This window comes from Phacochoerus africanus, chromosome 4 (assembly GCF_016906955.1).
Source record: "Phacochoerus africanus isolate WHEZ1 chromosome 4, ROS_Pafr_v1, whole genome shotgun sequence".
NCBI lineage: Eukaryota > Metazoa > Chordata > Mammalia > Artiodactyla > Suidae > Phacochoerus > Phacochoerus africanus.
Window position 1 is genome coordinate 77288005 of NC_062547.1, and position 17718 is coordinate 77305722.

Consider the following 17718-nt stretch of genomic DNA (forward strand, 5'->3'; position numbering starts at 1 on the left):
CGACTGAGCCACCAAGGAACTCCTAAAATGATTAATTTCCAGTTGTGTGAAGTTCATCTCAAGGAAAATATTACCTTCCAACTTCTGTTCTTTTTCAGCCACACCCATAGTATATGGAGTTCCAGGTCCAGGGATCAAATCTGAGCCGGAATTGCAACCTATGGCATAGCTGCAGCAACGCCAGATCCTTAACCCACTGCATCAGGTTGAGGATTGAATGGGAGCCTCTGCAGAGACGAGCCGGATCTTTAAACCCCTGTGCCACAGCGGGAACTCCCCTACTTCTGTTCTTATATTGCATAAGTCAGCCATGGTCACTATTACCTAAAACTGTCAGAAGATGCTGGGGCCTGTGAGGAATCACACACCTGTGTTCCAAGTTCCCTCTGGGAGGGAGGTCTGTAAAGAAGATGCCAATTTTATGTAACTGCCAAAAAGTAATGTCAGCCATGGCTGTGGTCCCCAAGCCAAGGCGGCTCACATCCTCCCCGACTGGCTGCGCAGGGTCTCAGAGCCCAGAGTCAGAAGCGGCTGCTGACCGAGGTTGTGAGGCCCACCCATCCTCCCGATGGGGCTGCTCCATCAGGATCTCTGCCCTCAGGTTTGCAGATCTGAGCCTTGAGTCTGGTTCAGACCCAGAGTGGCTGCTGAGTCTCAGCCCCCAGCTTGGGAAGGGGGCCAGGAGGACCCTGGCCTCTCCCACGCCCCAGCTCCTCCTCCCGGGGCCCTGGCCAGACATGATGAGCTTGAAGGACACTGGGGCACTAGTCAAGCCCCAGGCTCCACCCGGCTGCATCTGAGCTGCTGGAGGCCCAGGTCCCTGCGGGCAATGCTACCACCAAACCAGGCCAGGGAGTTTTCTACCATTCCCATTTCACAGCCAAGGATGCCGAGGCCCAGAGGGGTCTCGGCAGGCCCCAAGCCCAGCTGGGGCGGGGTTGAGATCTTCCCCCAGGCCCCTGTGTTCCTCCCAGGGCCCTCCCTCCCCACCTCACTGGGCTCCAGCCCCCAGCCTCCCAAGGCCTCCCGCTCCCAGTGCCCGTAGCCAGGCCCCTCGCACGGGGCACCTCGGGGAGGGGAATCCTCTGTTCTCCTTAAGCTTCCATCTTTAAGCCAGCCGTTGCCTTGGCAACGGTCTGCGGCTGACCTTTGTGCAGGAAAAAAGGGTGACCCTCCCAACGCAGCCCCCTCCCCGCCGCCCACACCCCCCCACCCCCGCCATGGAGCGGTTTAAAGGCATCTGTCTAAACAATGCATTATGGATTTCTCTGCCGCCGTGCACGACCCGAGAATTTCAATCTGAGCACTCAGCGCTTCCTCAACTTGAAGCGGGAACAGCACCCTGGGAGAGGGTGTTAGAAATGCACACGGTGGGGTGAGGAGGGTCTGGGAATCAGCAAAGGCCTCGGAGGACAGTCCGAGATGCAGCCAGGCAAAGATTGGCCGCCCAGCCTCAGTTTCTCCATTGGTACACTGGACACCACAGGACCCAGCAGGCCAAGGTGATGGGCTGGCCGAGCTGGGATCAGTAAGGGACAGTTTCCCAAGCAGAGCCACCGCTATGCCACACGCAGGAACATCTGGTCTGTGGACAAACCAGGCTGCCCTCAACGGTCAAGGCCCAGGGTCATCGCTGGGCCTAGTGCCCCTTCAGTGTCAGACAAGGGCTGTAGCTGGGGACGGGTGGCTGGCTCAGCTGGCTTAGCCAATCCTTGCCTGGCCGCATCTTGGACCATCCTCAGAGAGTGGCTGCAGGCACCAGGACCCTGGCACAGGAGCCCATCCCCAAGCCCTTCCCTGCCATTCCTCAACCAGGGAGGAAAACAAGGAAGAGAGAATGGGAGAAGGAAATTTCCTCCAAGTTCATTTTGGCAAGATTTCTGCCCTGCTCTTCCTCCTCTGCCTCCAGGCAGCCCTCCTGACTTGCCCTCCAGATAGGCCCACCACTGGATCACATCCCTCCCCTGCTCCAAACTCTGCCATGGCTCCCCAAGGACCTCAGGAAGAAGACAAAACATCCCCTTGTGGCCCACCAAGCCCACAGTGCCCTCCTTACACCAGCTTTCTCCCAGCCCCCTACCCCCTGGCTCCAGCCACATGGGCCACCCAGAGGACCCACAAACACTCTGGGCTGCACCACACCTTGGGTCCTTTGCACTTACTATACTTTCTGCCTAGGGTCACTTTAAGACACTCCTCTCCTTTAAGAACTCAGCTCAAATGACACCTCCTCTGAGAAGGCTCCTATTCCTTCCCTCAGATCTCATCAAGACAGACAGGGAGAGAGAGAGGCAGAGAGACAAAGAGACAACTCTTTGCAGCTTACTGACTGAAAGCTCCCTGAGGGCAGGCACTGGGCTCTCTTCATTTTTATTTCATTTTATTTATTTTTGTCTTTGTAGGGCCATACCCATGGCATATAGAAGTTCCCAGGTTAGGGGGCTGGTGTAGCTGCCAGCCTACACCACAGCCACAGCAATGTGGGATCCCAACCACATCTGTGACCTATACCATATCTTGTGGCAACATCAGATCCTTAACCCACTGAGCGAGGCCAGGGATCGAACACACATCCTCATGGATACTAGTCAGATTCTTAACCCGCTGAGCCACAACAGGAACTCCCAAGTTGGTTTATTTCTAGACTCCGTTTATGACAATAGGACCCACTGTAATGACCTCATTGTAACTGGATCACATTTGCCAGGACCCTATTTCCAAATGCGGTCCTAGTCCAGGGGTGGGCGTGAACACATCCTTCTGGGGACGTGACGCCACTGGTAACAGCATGTCAGCCAGTCTGGGTCTCCCCCCTCTGCCCCCTGCACCAGGACCCTCAGCCCCCACCCACCCCTGGGGGACTGGGGAGATGCTGTGAACACCTAAGGGCTGGGCCCGGGGCTCCCCTGTGTGAGATATTGCAACCTGAAATTGAGGGTCCCCTTAGCTCCAGAGTCAGGCTGGGTGGCCCTTTCTGGAGTCCCAGGAAGCCCGGGCCCAGCAGAGCCCAAAGCTGTCCGAGCCCTTTCCTGAGCCGCTGCAGCCATGCCAGGCACACAGCAGGCTCTCACAGATGGGGGCACCCCAGAGCTTCTGGATACTGAGAGCAGACATGAGGTGCCTCTGCCCCCACCCCCGGGTCCCAATAAGGCAGCATCCCCTCACTCTTGACCCCAGACTTAGAAGAGTCAGGTGGCCACCCGCCTGAGGCCATGGAAGAGATCAGGGTCAGCCTAGGCAGGGGGCTCAGGGAGGTGGGTTCAGGGAGGCCGGGAATGAGGCTGCCAACTGGGAAACCTCGTCCACAGCCCTGCTTCTCCTGTGTGTTGCTGTGTCTGTCCCTCTTTGTGTGTGTCTCTCTCTCCCTGCCTCCCACCCCCAGGGTGTCCCTTCTGGTTTCCATCTAGCACAGCCTCCCCTTGGTCTCAGACTTCTCCTTCAGGAGGACAAGGATTCACTCCGGGATGGGCAAGGGCTGGGACTTAAGGCAACCCCTCCTCACCGGGGAATGCGGATGCAGATTGCCAGACTTCCGGCAGGCGGGGGGCCCTGAACCTGCTAGCTGCCTCCGCCCCTCACCTCCGCTGCTGTGGACAAGGGGGCTGCAGGCACCTGGCAGGTGTGGCCTACACCCAGACCAGGCTCAGGACCCCCACCCACCCTGCTCTCCCCACAGTTTCGCACTTCTACACAGCAGATGCAAAACTGCCCCTCTGGGACCACCCCTCCAATATCAGGGACCACAGGGAGGGAGATCACTTTCTGGAGGTCTGAACAGAAAACTGAGGGATCATGGACAGAGGGACACCTCCTTCACACACCTAGCCTGCCCTCCAACAACAGTGGTGACTGAGAATTCCATCTGCAGGAGCATGCAAGCCATGACCACCTGTGTAGTTGCCTTTAGGTGGAAAGCTGGTGTGCCCACAAAGACACGGGGCCCACAGCCCTAATTCTGCACAAGGCTTCTCCCTGAGGCCACAGACACCCTGCTTTGGGTGGGGACCCATACTTTGCTTTCGGCCTCAGTGGGTCTTGACCTTGTGTGAGGGTTAAATGCACAAGGCAACAGATGAGTAAAAGATTTTCAAGAACAGTATTCCCTTCATAAACTCCAGCGGAGGGACAAGCAGCCCAAGTGCCCATCAGTGATGGACAGACAAACACACGTGTCCTTTGCACACGGGAGCATCACTCAGCCCTGAAGAGGAGAGAAGCCCGACACTCACTACCACGTGACGGACCTGGAGACCACGACGCTCAGTGAGAGAAGCAGACACAGAAGGACACAGTGTGGGACTCCATGGATGGGAAACATCCAGAACAGGCACATCCACAGACAGAGAATGAGTTCCGGTTGTCAGGGGCTTGGAGGGGAGAAGGAAGGGGAGTAACTGCTGATGGGAACAGGGCTTCTTTCGGGAAGGATGAAAATGTTCTAGAATCAATTGTGTGGTTGGACACATAACCTTGGGAATATATTAAAACAAATGAATAATACACTTCAAATGAATGAATAGTATGGTATGTGAGTGTCTGAATAATGTCTAAACCATGACATTCCCTCCTGGCCTGTGCCCCTGTCCTCCCTGACTTTGGAAGTTCACACTCAGATAAGGCACAGCATCACCTTTACCCAAGGCCACATGCAAGGAAGCTTGTCTGGAAACCTTGCAAGGTAGTGAGCCTCCCATATCCAGAGGCATGCAAGCAGAATGGAGGGAGCTATGGGTGGGGCTCCCTGCCCTGGGGGACTCAGGCCTAGCATTGAAAATCCCAGCTGCTCTAACTCCCCAGTACCTCGGACCCTCCTGCCTGGTGAGGGTCCCAGGCATGAGTTCTCTGCTGAGATGGCACCATGGCACCAGGGCCTCTGCCATCGCATACACACACACATATATGTTCACATGCACACATGGAACTGTTTGGGGATTTTTCCCTTCTTTTCTTCAAGTAAAGGAGCCTGTCATGGTCACGGGGCATCGGTGACACCGTGGATTTCACGGTGCTTTCATCACCGCTCGCCCCGCTCACAAAGGCCCGTCTAAGCCCTCTCCTCTATTCTCCATGTGGGAGCCTCCTCATTTCCTATTAACTTCAAAAGTCCCAATCCCATTAGGGTGGGGACAGAGGGACAGTGGCTGGCCAGGGGCCCTGGTGACCCTCATTAGGCCAGGGATGTTCCCAGGTCTTAGATGGCCTCTGACAACCACCCTCCCCACCTTACCTCTGGAAGTAGTGGCGGGACGCTGAGCCGCCCGCAAGGGCCCTTCCTTTAGGGCAGGAACACCAAGCGGGCCTCAGGATCTGGGCACCTGAGTTAAGATGTGGCTCTCTGGAGCCCTGACTCATATCGTATCCCCTGAAACTGCATCTCCTTACCCAGAAGACAGGGCCATCCCACTTCCCCAACTGCTGCCACCCAAACCTTCCTCACTGAGCTGGGACCCACCCCCCACGTGGCCAGGAGTTCCCCCATATCTCTGTGTGGCATTAGGGATGTCCCTGCCCTGGAATCCAGATTAACCCTGAGGGCGGTGAGAGCCATGGGATTGAGGCAGGGGAGGGTCACAGTTTGATTGAGGGTTTTGATTGGGGGTTTTGATTGGGGGTGCCCTGGTTGCCCCAGGAGGGAGGGAGAATGGGGTAGTTAGGCGGCCTGACCTCAAGCAGAGTTCTGGGTGAGGGAAGGGGGCAGATGCCACCTGTGGTACAAGGTGGGGGTGGGGAGGGGGTGGATCCTTGAGGGACCCCAGCCTGTCAGCACTGGCCCACCCCGAGGAAGGGTGGGATTCGGCTGCCTACCTATGACAGACACGAATCTGACCCTGACCAACATGGAGAAAGGACAAGACAAAATGGGAATTTCCATGCACAGGAGCATTACTAAGCCCTGAAAAGGAGAGAAGCACCGACACACGCTACCATGACGAACCTGGAGATCACGATGCTGAGTGAGAGAAGCAGACACAGAAGGACACACAGTTGTGACTCCATGGATGGGAAATGTCCAGAACAGACACAGAGAGTGGGTTCCTGGTTGTCACTCCCCCGCTCTCACTCACCATGGCTCCTCAGTGCCCTCTGCATAAAACTCTACTCCCCCCCATGGCCTGTGAAGGCCTGCTCCACCTCTGTCACCAGCCTGCAGTCCCCCTGGGTAGTGAGAAGCTGTCCCCTCTGTGCAGAAAGCTCACCCAGCCCAGTATCCCTCATACTTCAGGCTGCAGCTGAAATGTCACCTCCTCAGAGAAGCCCAACTGTCCACCCTGTCACTCGGTCTTTGCCCATGGTTGAGTGGGGAGGGGTCCTGAGGACCTGAGAGGATCCCCGAGCCTGAGCAGCGCGCCAACTCAGAAGGACCCTCGTAGCCCCTGCCAGCAGGTGGGGCCTCCAGCCTCAGTTTTCCCAGCTGCCAGCCTGCAGGCAGTCCTGGGAATTGACGATTCTGTTTGAGTCCCGCTTCCACACCGGCACCTGCGTGGCCGGGTCAGGGGTCGCAGGTCAAGGTCGGCAATCGTGGGTCTTTACCCGCCCTCCGGACACGGCCCCTCCTGCTCCCGGCGCGCGCACCCGTGGCAGACTGCCCCACCCACAAGCAGTCCTCCCCTGTTAGGGCCGCTCTTTGCAAGGCAGGGGGCTCAAGCGCGAGGGATCGCAGGCGTCCATCTGGTAGTCCCCGCACCCTGCGTCCGCTCTGGGCCTCGGCAGCTCCGGAGCGCTCATCCGCCCGCACCGTCTCTACTGGCCTCCTCGCTCCACCTAGCGGCGGCCGGAGCCTGGAGCCACGCGGGGCCCAGGGAGGGCGCAATGTCCTGGTGCGGAGCAAGGTCGGGCGCACAGGAGGACAGTGGCCCAGGAAAGGCTCAGGCCCGTGCACAGGGGGCCGACCTCTGTCAGGTGCACCGCGCGCCCAGGCCAGAGCAGGGCTGCAGGAGTGAGGGCTTCACAGCCGTGAGAGGTGGGGCTTCATCTGTTCCCTGCTCACCTTAGGCTGAGAAAGAAGAGTCCCCTACTTGTTACAGGGCAGGCAACTGAGGCATGAAAGGGACAGGCATGCCACCAAGGTCACTCGAAAGGGCAGGCAAGTTCAAACCAAATTCCACAAACTCCTGACCCCGTTTGTCCTTCCTCAACCCAGAAACTGAGGGGGGCTGGGGGGGCTGGGGGGCCCGGAGGTGGGTAAGTGGAGGTGGGAGAGGTGTATGGATAGGAATGTGTGGTGGTGGCTGAGGGTCCACTGCAGAAGACATTGTCCTCATCATCCTGCCTTGGACCCTAGGACAGATCTCAGCTAGGACCAAACCCAGTTCTGCCACTGTCCCCCCAGAAACCTTGGCCAGCAACTCCCCTCTGTGGCCTCAGCTTCCTCATGTGTAAAATGGGCATCATTCTTGTGAGGTTCCAGGAAGATGGGACAGGTAAAGCCAACAGGTCGATGTTTGGTATATAGTAGGCACTAAATAAATGTAGACGTTGATTACCATTGAGTAATATTATCTCCAGGATTTCCATGCTCCTCCTGCCCCCCTTCTTTATCTTTTCTTGCCCCTTGTGTTCCCCCAGGACCCTGTGCTCCTGCTGCCTCAGGGCCTTTGCACGTGCTGTGCCCCCTGACCCCCCCACACCCAATAGTCCCCTTACCCTGATTAACTCCAGCTCAATTTTGTCTACTTTGGTTCCCACTGTGTCCCCAGCATTCCACACGGGATCAGGCACAGTTGGCACTCAAGAAATGCATGAGGTTGGATGAAACAGGTCTGGTCCCAGACCGCCCTTCCCTACCCCGTCATTCCATTATTCCTGAGACACTGAAGCCCAGAAAGTCATGGCGTCCCCAGACCCAGGTGCCCAGGACCTGGTAGGGCAAGCTGAGGAAGCCACCACCTCCCCCTCCCCAACCCCAGCCCCTGAGGAGGGTCAGGCTGTAGAGGCAGAGACCAGGCCAAATTGAAATTGATCGTGGGGAACAGCTCAGCAGGGTGGAACAGACACGCGGCCGCCGGGGAGCACAGGGGCGCCCGAGCGTGCGAATGCATCCCAGCCAGCAATGGAGAATTGTTTAATCTTCAGCGAAGGCTCCTAGTGGCAGCCTCCAAGGAGCTGGGAGGCTAAGTCGCTGCAGCTGCCAGAAGCAGGCACCTCCCTCTCTTCATTCCTTCACCCCTTTCTTCCTCAAGCATTTAACAAGCATCTGGTTATTAATTGTCTTAGTTTCTCCTTAGCCAGCCCTGCCAGGTCAGCAGAAGTGGAAAGAGGTGAAACTCTCCTGCACGGTGGCCCAAGGTCAGGACCAGAGCGAGTCAAGCACCATCCCAGGTGGCATCTGTACAGTGCCTGCTGTATGCCTAGCCATGGACTCAGCCCAAGTAATGTGGTTCCTCATTTCATCCTAGCACCAGCCCTTGTTAATATCACCCTTGATCACTGGGGGAGGCCCAGAGAGGAAGCTTTTGCCACTATTTCTGTGGCTCTTGTCCATCCAGGTGGGAAAAACTGTCTTGAAGACAGTGGGAGCTATGGAGGAGTCTAGAGCAGGGGAAGGCGGGCAGGTCAGAAAGCCCCTGCCCACACTCCAGGTGAGGGTCTCCTGGGATCTTCCCAGAGGGACACTGGGCCATGTACCTCCCTAGTCATCCCCTACCCCAGAGGGTGCACTGAGGCAGAGACAGTGAGGAGCCAAACATCCAGTGAGACTGTGGGCGGCCTTCCAAGACAGATTTCCCATGAACTTCCCATTTTCAGGCTCAGAGAAAGCAGCTGCTGACCTCCGGTCACCAGCCTAGAGGTGTCAGGGCCTGGGGACTTCCAAGGGCTCTGCCTGCCCTCAGTTTCTCCTGCAGACCTCCGCGGGGTGGTGACCGGACACGTGGCCAATGGGGCAGCCGTGTTCCCTGCAGCCCCTGTGACCCTGACCCGGAAGCCCCCCTTGGCGCCTGGGGCGGGGGTCACACCCCGGCCCATTTCTCAGGGCCCCTCCCAGTGAGGGCCTCAACCCTGGGATTAGGGGGCTGGGGTTAGGGGTCAACAGCATTTGCCTCGGCTCCTTTCAGGCTGCTAGCAGATCCGTTCTCCCTGCCACCTCGAATTTCCTGGACAAAGGCTCAGTGGAGGGACCGGGTGGAGGGCTAGGCCCAACACCCCTGGGAAAACTGCAGCAGCTCAGGGAGGGTGTCTGCCCCGCCCCAGCCACCTCTGCCCACACAGTCCCCCTCAATCTTCCAACAACAGGCAGCCGCGGCGGCCACGCCCATGCTGCAGATGGGGAAACTGAGGCTGTGGGAGGGACTCAGCCAGGCTGCTGGGGCGGGGAGCTGCTCTGCTGAGGGTCCCGTCGTGTTTGGTGCTGGCTCCACCGGCAGTGGCCACGGCTGAGCGCGGGAATGGGGGCTGCGCGATGGAGGCGGCGTCCGTGACGGGGGTGGGGGGGGGGCTGGCAGCGGACAAAGGCGGGCAGGCCAGGCCCGCGGGGGCGCGTTCCGCTCGTCAGCGTCGGTTCCACTTGAGTCCATCCTGGACAGGCCAGAATAATCCCTCCCGCGACCGCTGCTGGGCCGTGACGACTTGAAGGGACCCCGCGGGCCTGACTGACGGCCAGACCAGTGGGGGGGCGCCTGGAGCCCCCCAACACGCCCCCCCAGGGCTGGGAACAGCATCAAGCCGTCGCTAATGACGACAGGGGGAAACCAAGTCACAGGAAGGCACTCGCAACCTCTCACATCACTCAGCGAGACCCAGCAGCCCACGAAGGCCCCAGACCCAAGGCCGGCCCCACCAGGCCCTCCCTACCCCGGCCGACCGCAGAGCCTCACCTGTGAGCTGGAGGAATTGGGGAGCCACCGTGGTCCAGCTGAGTCATGGGAATCACTCGCCTCCTGTTCATTCCCCAGCACCTGGGCGGCAGGGACACGCAGGTGGCTGGATGGGAGCCAGGCCAGGAGCCCAGGGAAGACCAGGTAGAAATGGCTGTCTGCCATGTGCCTTGGTCTCTCTGGCTTGGGTACTGGCTCTGCAGGTCATGCCTCCTCCTTCCTACGTGGGTCCTGGAAGGGTTTCTGCCAGAGGGGACGGGTCCTGGGAGGAGGAAGAGCTGGAGCAAAGGCCCAGCGGCAGGACGCTTAGCAGACTCTAGACTGAGGGTCCAGTGGGGTCTGCGGGAGTGTGGGGGCCAAGCTGGGGAAACTGACCCCAGAGGGTGGTCCCCCTTGGGAGTCAATGCTCCACAATGATGCTGGGAGGAAGACTGGGGCCCCCAGTGCTAAAATGCCAAGAGCCTCCTCCCACCACGGTCGTGGGCCTCCTGGGCTCCAGCCTTTACTCCCTTCACCTGGAGTGCCCTCCCCACTGACTCCTCCCCTTCTCCTGGGAATTGGAACTGCTCACGCAGGTGGCATTTTGTCTCCCACCAAACCCCAGGTCCAGGCCCGTGCTCCCTGCTTCTTGGTTACCCTTTGGCCTCACACTGGGTTTGGCAAACAGGTGCTCAATAAAGACATTCCGAAACCACAAAGGAATAGGAGCTGCTTAAAAAGGCCTTGGTTCCAGGCACCCTGGTCATGACCCTGGGATCCTGCTCCTCCACTGAGGGTCCTGGACGCTCTGATCAGGGCAAAGACCTTGTCCCTCGTACCCTTGTCCCCTCTGTTTGAGATCCGTGGAGGCTGCCTCCCCTCAGTGGGAATGTGCAGGAGCAACAGAGAGCAGTGGCCCGTGCTTAGGATGGGTCCACTTGGAGGGGGGAGGTGCCCTGGGAGGGCTCCTTTCACTCTGTGTTCGGGCCTATCTGGGCCTCAGTTTCCCTCGCTGGGAATGGGTGCCCTCTCCTGCAGAAGATCTTGTTCCCTCCGCCCACCCCCTGGGGACTGCTCCCCCAAACCCTCCGGAGGCTTCGCTCTGCTAATCCACCAGCCAGCCTGAGCCTCGGTTTCCCCTCCCGGCGGCCTAATCCTGGGATTGTCGGAGGCCGGTTTTACATACATTTAGAGGCTTTTCATAATAGATTTACTGGGCCCCAGAACGGCCCTCGCTGGGTGATTAGCTGCTCCTTAATTGAAAACTCCCTTCCCCCCTCTCCTTTCTGCCCCTCTGAGCAGAACTCAGGCAGAGGGATGAGGACAGGGAGCACCCCACAGCTCTGTGGGCCCCCTGGGGGCCTCCCTGTGTGCTCACATAGGGTCCCCCTGGCTCTAACTTGACAAGGGTGGGAATAGGGGCACAGGACTTCACAAGGAAGTTCTGCTGCAGCTCCTGCCCTTGGGGGCTGAGCCAGGATTCAAATCTTTTCTGTCCCAGCCCTGCACCCAGCGCTACCACGGCCTGGGGTGGGGTCTCCCCAGTGCGATGGCTCCTGCCTGATTCACCAGGGCGCCCAACCGAGGAGCTGGTGTCAATCACACCTGGACCTGGACTAGGCACCCACCCTGGGGCTCAGATTTCAGGTCTCGGACCCAGATCTCACTCCCTGACCCCCTAAGATCCCCTGACTCTTCCCCTCCAACCCCCATCCCTGGCAGCTCCAGGGGTGCAGGAATGTTCACCAGTAGAATAGGGGACAGTCAGGGGCAAGAGCTAGTGACACATCCCCACTCCCAACCCTCAGCCATTGCTGCCAGGTCCCCAACCGGGCGACTTAATTCCACCTGTCACCAGGATGTGGGCCGAGTTATTTATCTGGTGTATATATGTATTTTAATTTAAAGATCTGCCAGCCAGCACGGCTGACTCCTGCAGTGCCCCCGCTGCCCCCCTCATCTGAGAGAGGCTGTTCCCCACCGCCTCTCCACACCCAGGGCCTTCCCGGAGGAATGAACACTGGAGAAGGAGGCCAGAGCACATGATTTGGAGTCCAGCCGCAAAACACCCTCATTAAGTCATTCAACAAACATTTGATGAGGGTGACTGATGTTGTGACAGAGGCTGGGGCTGTGGGGGTAGGGAGCAAAGGTTCTGCCCTTATGGGTCCCACCATTCGGGTCATTAGGAACTCCCTGGCTGAGCCCTCATCGTGTACTACCATAAGTCCATTTCCCAGATGAGCAAACTGAGGCTCTGAGAACAGTGGTGACTCCTCCGTGAGGGGTGGCAGAGGTTATGCTGGAACCTGGGTCTGTCAGATTCCTACAGCCAGGACAGCAACTAACCTCTCTGTGCCTCAGTTTCCCTTCCTGGCCACAGGGCATCTAGGATGGCAGCCTGGGCTGGGCATGATGAATGATGTTAATAAAGGCCCCCTCGTGTGCAGGGACAGGGCAGGGCTGCTCCATTAACACTCCGGCCCAGAGGGGAGCACAATATTGCAAACCATAACTCTGGCACACCAGGCAGGGGGCAGGGAGGCAAGCATGGAGGGGGCCGTAAACTGTCCCCAGCCAGGGGCGGGCATTTCTGAGCGGGTTCCCAGAGGGAGGGCCCTTTCAAGGTGCCCCCCACAGGAGGGTAATAGCAGGCTCTAATCTTTGCCCTTTAAGGAGACCTTGCAAGGACCGGCCAGCCAAGGTGCCAACCCACTCCTGTGGCCCTGCCCAGAATAAAGACTCCTGGCTGGCCTGTGCCACCGGCCTGGCTGCTGGAGCTGGAGTCCTGGTGGTCAGGCTGCCTCCCTCCCTATCTGCCCCAAGGCAATGGGGCAGCTCTGGCCTGACCCCTGGGTCCAACCTCTCCTCTAGGCTTAGCTTCTCACCTGTAAAATGGATCTCAGCTGGATCTCTTCTGCTCCAATAGGGGTAAACTGAGGCCCAGAAAGGAAAACACCTCCCCCTTCGGGGGTGGGGGTCCCAGTGGAGAGAGACTGAGTGGAGGTGGGGCCCTGGATCCTGCTGCACATTACAATGTTGGGTAAACTGAGTCTGGGGGAAGGAGGCGGCCTAGCCAAAGCTGTTAAACTGGACCTGCCCCCCCCACCCCCCAGAGACCGGAGCTCACACCCCCTCTTTGCAAATGGGGAAACTGAGGCCCAGAGCGGGGAGCCCCGGGGCGGGGGCGGGGGGGGGGACCCTACCTAGGCCAAGGTGCTCTGGGGTGCAAGGGAGGGAGCCGGGCGGTGGGCCCGGTGGGCGGGGCCTCAGAGGAGGAATGGGGTGCCCGGCAGGGGAAGCGGCGCGGATCTGGGACCTCAGCTTCCGCGGAGTGGGGTGGGGGCCACCACGCTCCCCAGATGCGCCGCCTAGCTCAGGGTCAAGGCCTTCTCGGGTGGGGGCTCCCCCAGCCTCGGCCCCCGCAGGCCTTCCTCCGCCGGCCTTCCCCCGCCTTCCGCCGGTCCCAGCGGCGGCCACAGGAGGCTTTTAAGCACTTAGAGGCGCAAACTGACTTGCGGTTAGCTGCTGGCTCTTCAGCCCGCCCCCGCCCGAGGCTCCCGGCCGACCATCCCCTCTCGCCTCTTCTTCCTCCCCCAGGACACCGTAGGGGCTGGGACACCGCGCCTGACACCTGCCTCCGTTTCCTTCTCTTCAACAGGGACGCCCGGGAAGGGTCCGTTGATCCTGCAGACAAATCATGGAAGCCTTGAGGGAGGGAGAGAGGCTCGGTGGGTGGGTGGGTGGGGGGCTCCCGGAGGCCACAGACAATAACTCCTCACCTCTCTCTGCCTCTCTGCCCTCCCCGCTCCTTTGGGGGCAGGAGCAGAGGGGAGCAGGTGGGATCCTGGAGGATTTTCCCACCCCCAGGGGGCTGCACTGTGGGGTCCTGGCCCAGGGAGTGGAACCCTGGCCCAGGGAGCCAGGCCTCACATCCTGGTGGGAGAACCTGTTTCCTGGAGGACAGGAGTGAAAGTGGGGGGCCCTCTACCCAGGCCCCCACCCCTTGCTGCTGTGGGGGGGGGGACCCAGGTCTCTTCTATCCCTGGCTGCCCAAGGCCCAGCCCAGGTCCAACCCCTGACTCCATGGAGGCCTGGGGCTCAGCCTGGATTCACCTTATGGACCTTCGAGGCCTGGTGAGGCCTCAGTTTCCCCACCTGCACGAGGGAGGGGGTCTCCTCCACCCCTCAGTGGCCCCCTTCCCCAGGGACTGCCTTGTCCATTAGGGCCCATCGATCGCCTCTGGACCTCAGCCTCCATTTCCAGATCAATGGGGCGGGTCAGGGGCTGTGCAGTAGACCACCCCCTGGGAGAGTATCTCTCTCTCTGCCTCGGATGGAGGGGTCTCCCCCCCACAACACACATCCCTGCTTTGACCATGGAGTGGGCAGCCCTAAGGTTCCTGGCGCCCATAAGTGATTCCATAAGCATGGAAAGGCTGGATGGGTGGGGTTTCTGCTCCATCAGGAGACAGTGCAGAGGAAGCATAGAAGAATCAGGAGCCTCCTGGACGCCTCCCTGTGTGGAAGCCAGGGTCCTCAGCTCCGCAGGCCCCCACCCAGAGTCCACTCCTCCCCAGCCATCAGTCCTGCCCTGAAGCCTCCTGTGGGTCCCCTTGCCCTCCCTCCCTCGAAGTCTCCAGAAAGATGGGGCAGAGACTTGCCCATCAGTCTGACTCCGTCCTGACATCTGCCCCATGCCCGCCCGGTGTTTGTGGTCTCTCCTTCTCCCTGGTCCACACCCAGCCCCAGGCCTAATGACCATCACCTGTACCATTATGTGGCCAGCAGCTCCCGAGGGGAAACTGAGGGTGAGAGGGGCTCCTGGTCCCTCCCCTGGCCCTCTCAGCCCCACCAGCCCGACTACAGCCACTTAATTTCCGGCTTGTGTGTCATCTCTCAGTGATTTATGGCTCCTCAGGGGCTCCCAGGCTGTGAACTCACTTTTTATTTGTCGATCAGTGGCTGCCTGGCCACCTGCAACCTGGACCAGGGTCCCCAATACCCTAGCCTCCTCTCGTGACTAATAAGCTCCCCAACTATGGGGCCCCGGAGGATACAGAGGCAGGCCCCATCGTCCTCACCCCAAGGCCACAGTACTGACTGAACACAGAAGGTGCTCGCTAAATGCTGCCTGGGGGCGCTGACATGAGCACAGGAAACACAAGGGGTGGGGTGGGGTGGGAGGTCTTAGAGGGAGCAGGTGTTAGGAGGAAGGAGCAAGTGGGGGCTCTGAACAGGACATGAGCCCCAGAGGCCCTAAGACTGTGGCCTTGAGCACTGCGGCTATGGTCAAGGGAATTGCTTGGACCCCTGAAAGCCAGGGCAGTCCCCATCAGTTCAGAGGGCAGGTATGAGCCCCTTTGTCACAGCCATGGGGGTGGGGGTGGGGGCGTGCAGGGACCAATGGTGAGCAGCAGGGCTTCTCAGAGCCCCCAGGACACAGGTCAGGGGCTGCAGGGTGCCCTCATGTGACCGTGGGTATATTGACCCCTCCCCAAAACCAGGTTGGCCACGAACCTGAGGGGTGCCGGCTCCACTGGAGAGCAATCATCAGGACGTGGGAGGGACCTCGAGACTCCCCCCTCCCCACCTCTCCGACCCCCTGCCCACGCCGGGGCACTAGGGCAGCAGTAACCGGCTCAGGAGTGAAATCACTTCCCTCAGGAGGCTCAGGTTCATGCGGCAGCCGCATACCAATAGCTGCCCTGGGGACACCCTGCTGCGCAAGGTGCAGCCTCAGGAATGAGTGGCTGCTCAGCACAGTGAGGAGTGGCCAGCAATGGACAAGATAGTTCCTGAGAAACCCAGGCTCCAAATGCATTTCATCTGTCATTACTGGTGGGTGTGGCCATGCAGTCCCTCCACAGACGTATCAGGGAGTATGAGAGGTGACAAGTCTGAGGGGAGACTTTTGACTGTAGGCCAGCTCCCTGCCCACTGGGGACTCCCAGCCCATGGGAAAGATGGATGAATAAAGAGTCAGAGATGGGATAGCAGGAGGCGTAAGGTGAGAGTCATTTGGCCAGGGAGGTGGAGAAAGGACAGTGACCCACCTGAAGGGGCTGAGGGAGAGCCAGGCAGTGGTCTGCAGAAAGGGCACACCAGGTAGCAGCATGTGCATGCAAAGGCCCCAAGGTGGGAAGAGAGCTATTTTTGTACTTAACCATCCAAGGTCTCCTTTTGTGTGACAACTTTGTCTCAAAAATAATAAATTCCTCTCAATAATTGGTAATAACTTATATGGGAAAAGAATCTGAAAAAGAATGGATGTGTGTACAGGTAGAACTGAATCACTTTGCTGTACACCTGAAACTGACACACTGTAAATCAACTATGATCAAGTTTAAAATAATAATAGTAATAGGGAGTTCCCGTCGTGGCTCAGTGGTTATGAACCTGACTAGTATCCATGAGGAGGTGGGTTCAATCCCTGGCCCTGCTCAGTGGGTTAAGGATCCAGCATTGCCGGGAGCTATGGTGTAGGTCACAGATGTGGCTCAGATCTTGCATTGCTCTGCCTGTGGTGTAGGCCGGCAGTTGCAACTCCAATATGACTCCCAGCCCGGGAACTTCCATATGATGCAGTCCTTAAAAATAAAAGCAAACAATAACAGTAATAGTAATAAAATGCTCATAATAGCTAAAATGAAACAACCTAAATGTCCATAAACTAGTTAATGGACAAACAAAATGCCACCCATCCACAGACTGAAATATTATGCAGCCCCAAAGAGGAGAGAAGAACCAACACTTGCTACCACATGAATGGACCCTGAGACCATAATGCTCAGTGAAAGAAACAGACACAGAAGGACACACAGTGTGGGATTCCATGGATGGGAAACATCCAGAACAGGCACATCCACAGACATAGAGGACGGGTTCCTGGTTGTCAGGGGCTGGGGGAGGGAATAGGCGTGACTGCTCATGGGGCCGAGGCTTCTTTGCAGGGGGTGGGGGGAGGGGGGATGAGAACGTTCTGGAATTGGTTAGTGGTTGCATGAATGTATAAAAATTGTGGAACTGTACTTTAAATGGATGGATTGTGCAGAATGTGAATGATATCTCTACCATTTTTTTTTTTTAAATAACAAAATCAGAGTTAGCTGCTAAGATTCTGCCTCCAATCCCTGCATTTAATCCTCTCCCCCTAGTTCCCTCGGTCCCTACGGCGTGGCTGAGATGGAGTGTTTGGACGAGGGATCTCAAGGAGGGTGGACTCAGGGGGCCTCCTCCCTCTCTGAGCCTTGGAGTCCCCTCCGTGTTGTCCGGGATCCCTGGCTGTCCCTCCACGGTGCTCAGAAGGCACTGCTCTCTGTCCTGCCGCCGCGGCTGGGCAGGGCAGGCGGGGCTCACACAGGGGTCTTTGTGCTGCTCACTGGCCTCATTAAGAGGCAGCCCCTGTCTCGGGACCCAGCACGGCCGAATTAATTAGCCGAGAGCCTTCCCTCTTGGCTAATTGTGCCCAAGACACTGCAGTCCCGGCGGGTGGCACAAGGCGAGGAGCAGCCCTGAGGCCCCAGCCCCTTGCCCTGCTGCATAGCCCCCAGCCTCTCTCAGCCTCTTTGTGCCACTTGAGTGGCTGGGGTGAAGGCCCCTCCCCTAGAACCCTCAGACACAGGCTTTTTGTAAAGCCAGGAGGAGATTAGAGATGACAGACCCCCACCCTGGCCTGAGGAGTTGGGGAAACTGAGTCATGCTGTGGCAAAGCTTGGTGACCAAGATGGCCCAGAATTTATTTTTTTATTTTTATTTTTCGGCTGTGTCTGCAGCATGAGATAGTCCCTAGGCAGGCCAGGGTGACCTGAGCCACAGCAGTGACAATGCCAGATCCATTACCTGCTGGGCCACCAAGGAACTCTGAAGATGGTCCAGAACTCGGTTGGATCCTAAGGGACTCTCTGCAGAACCTGAGGACAGGCTC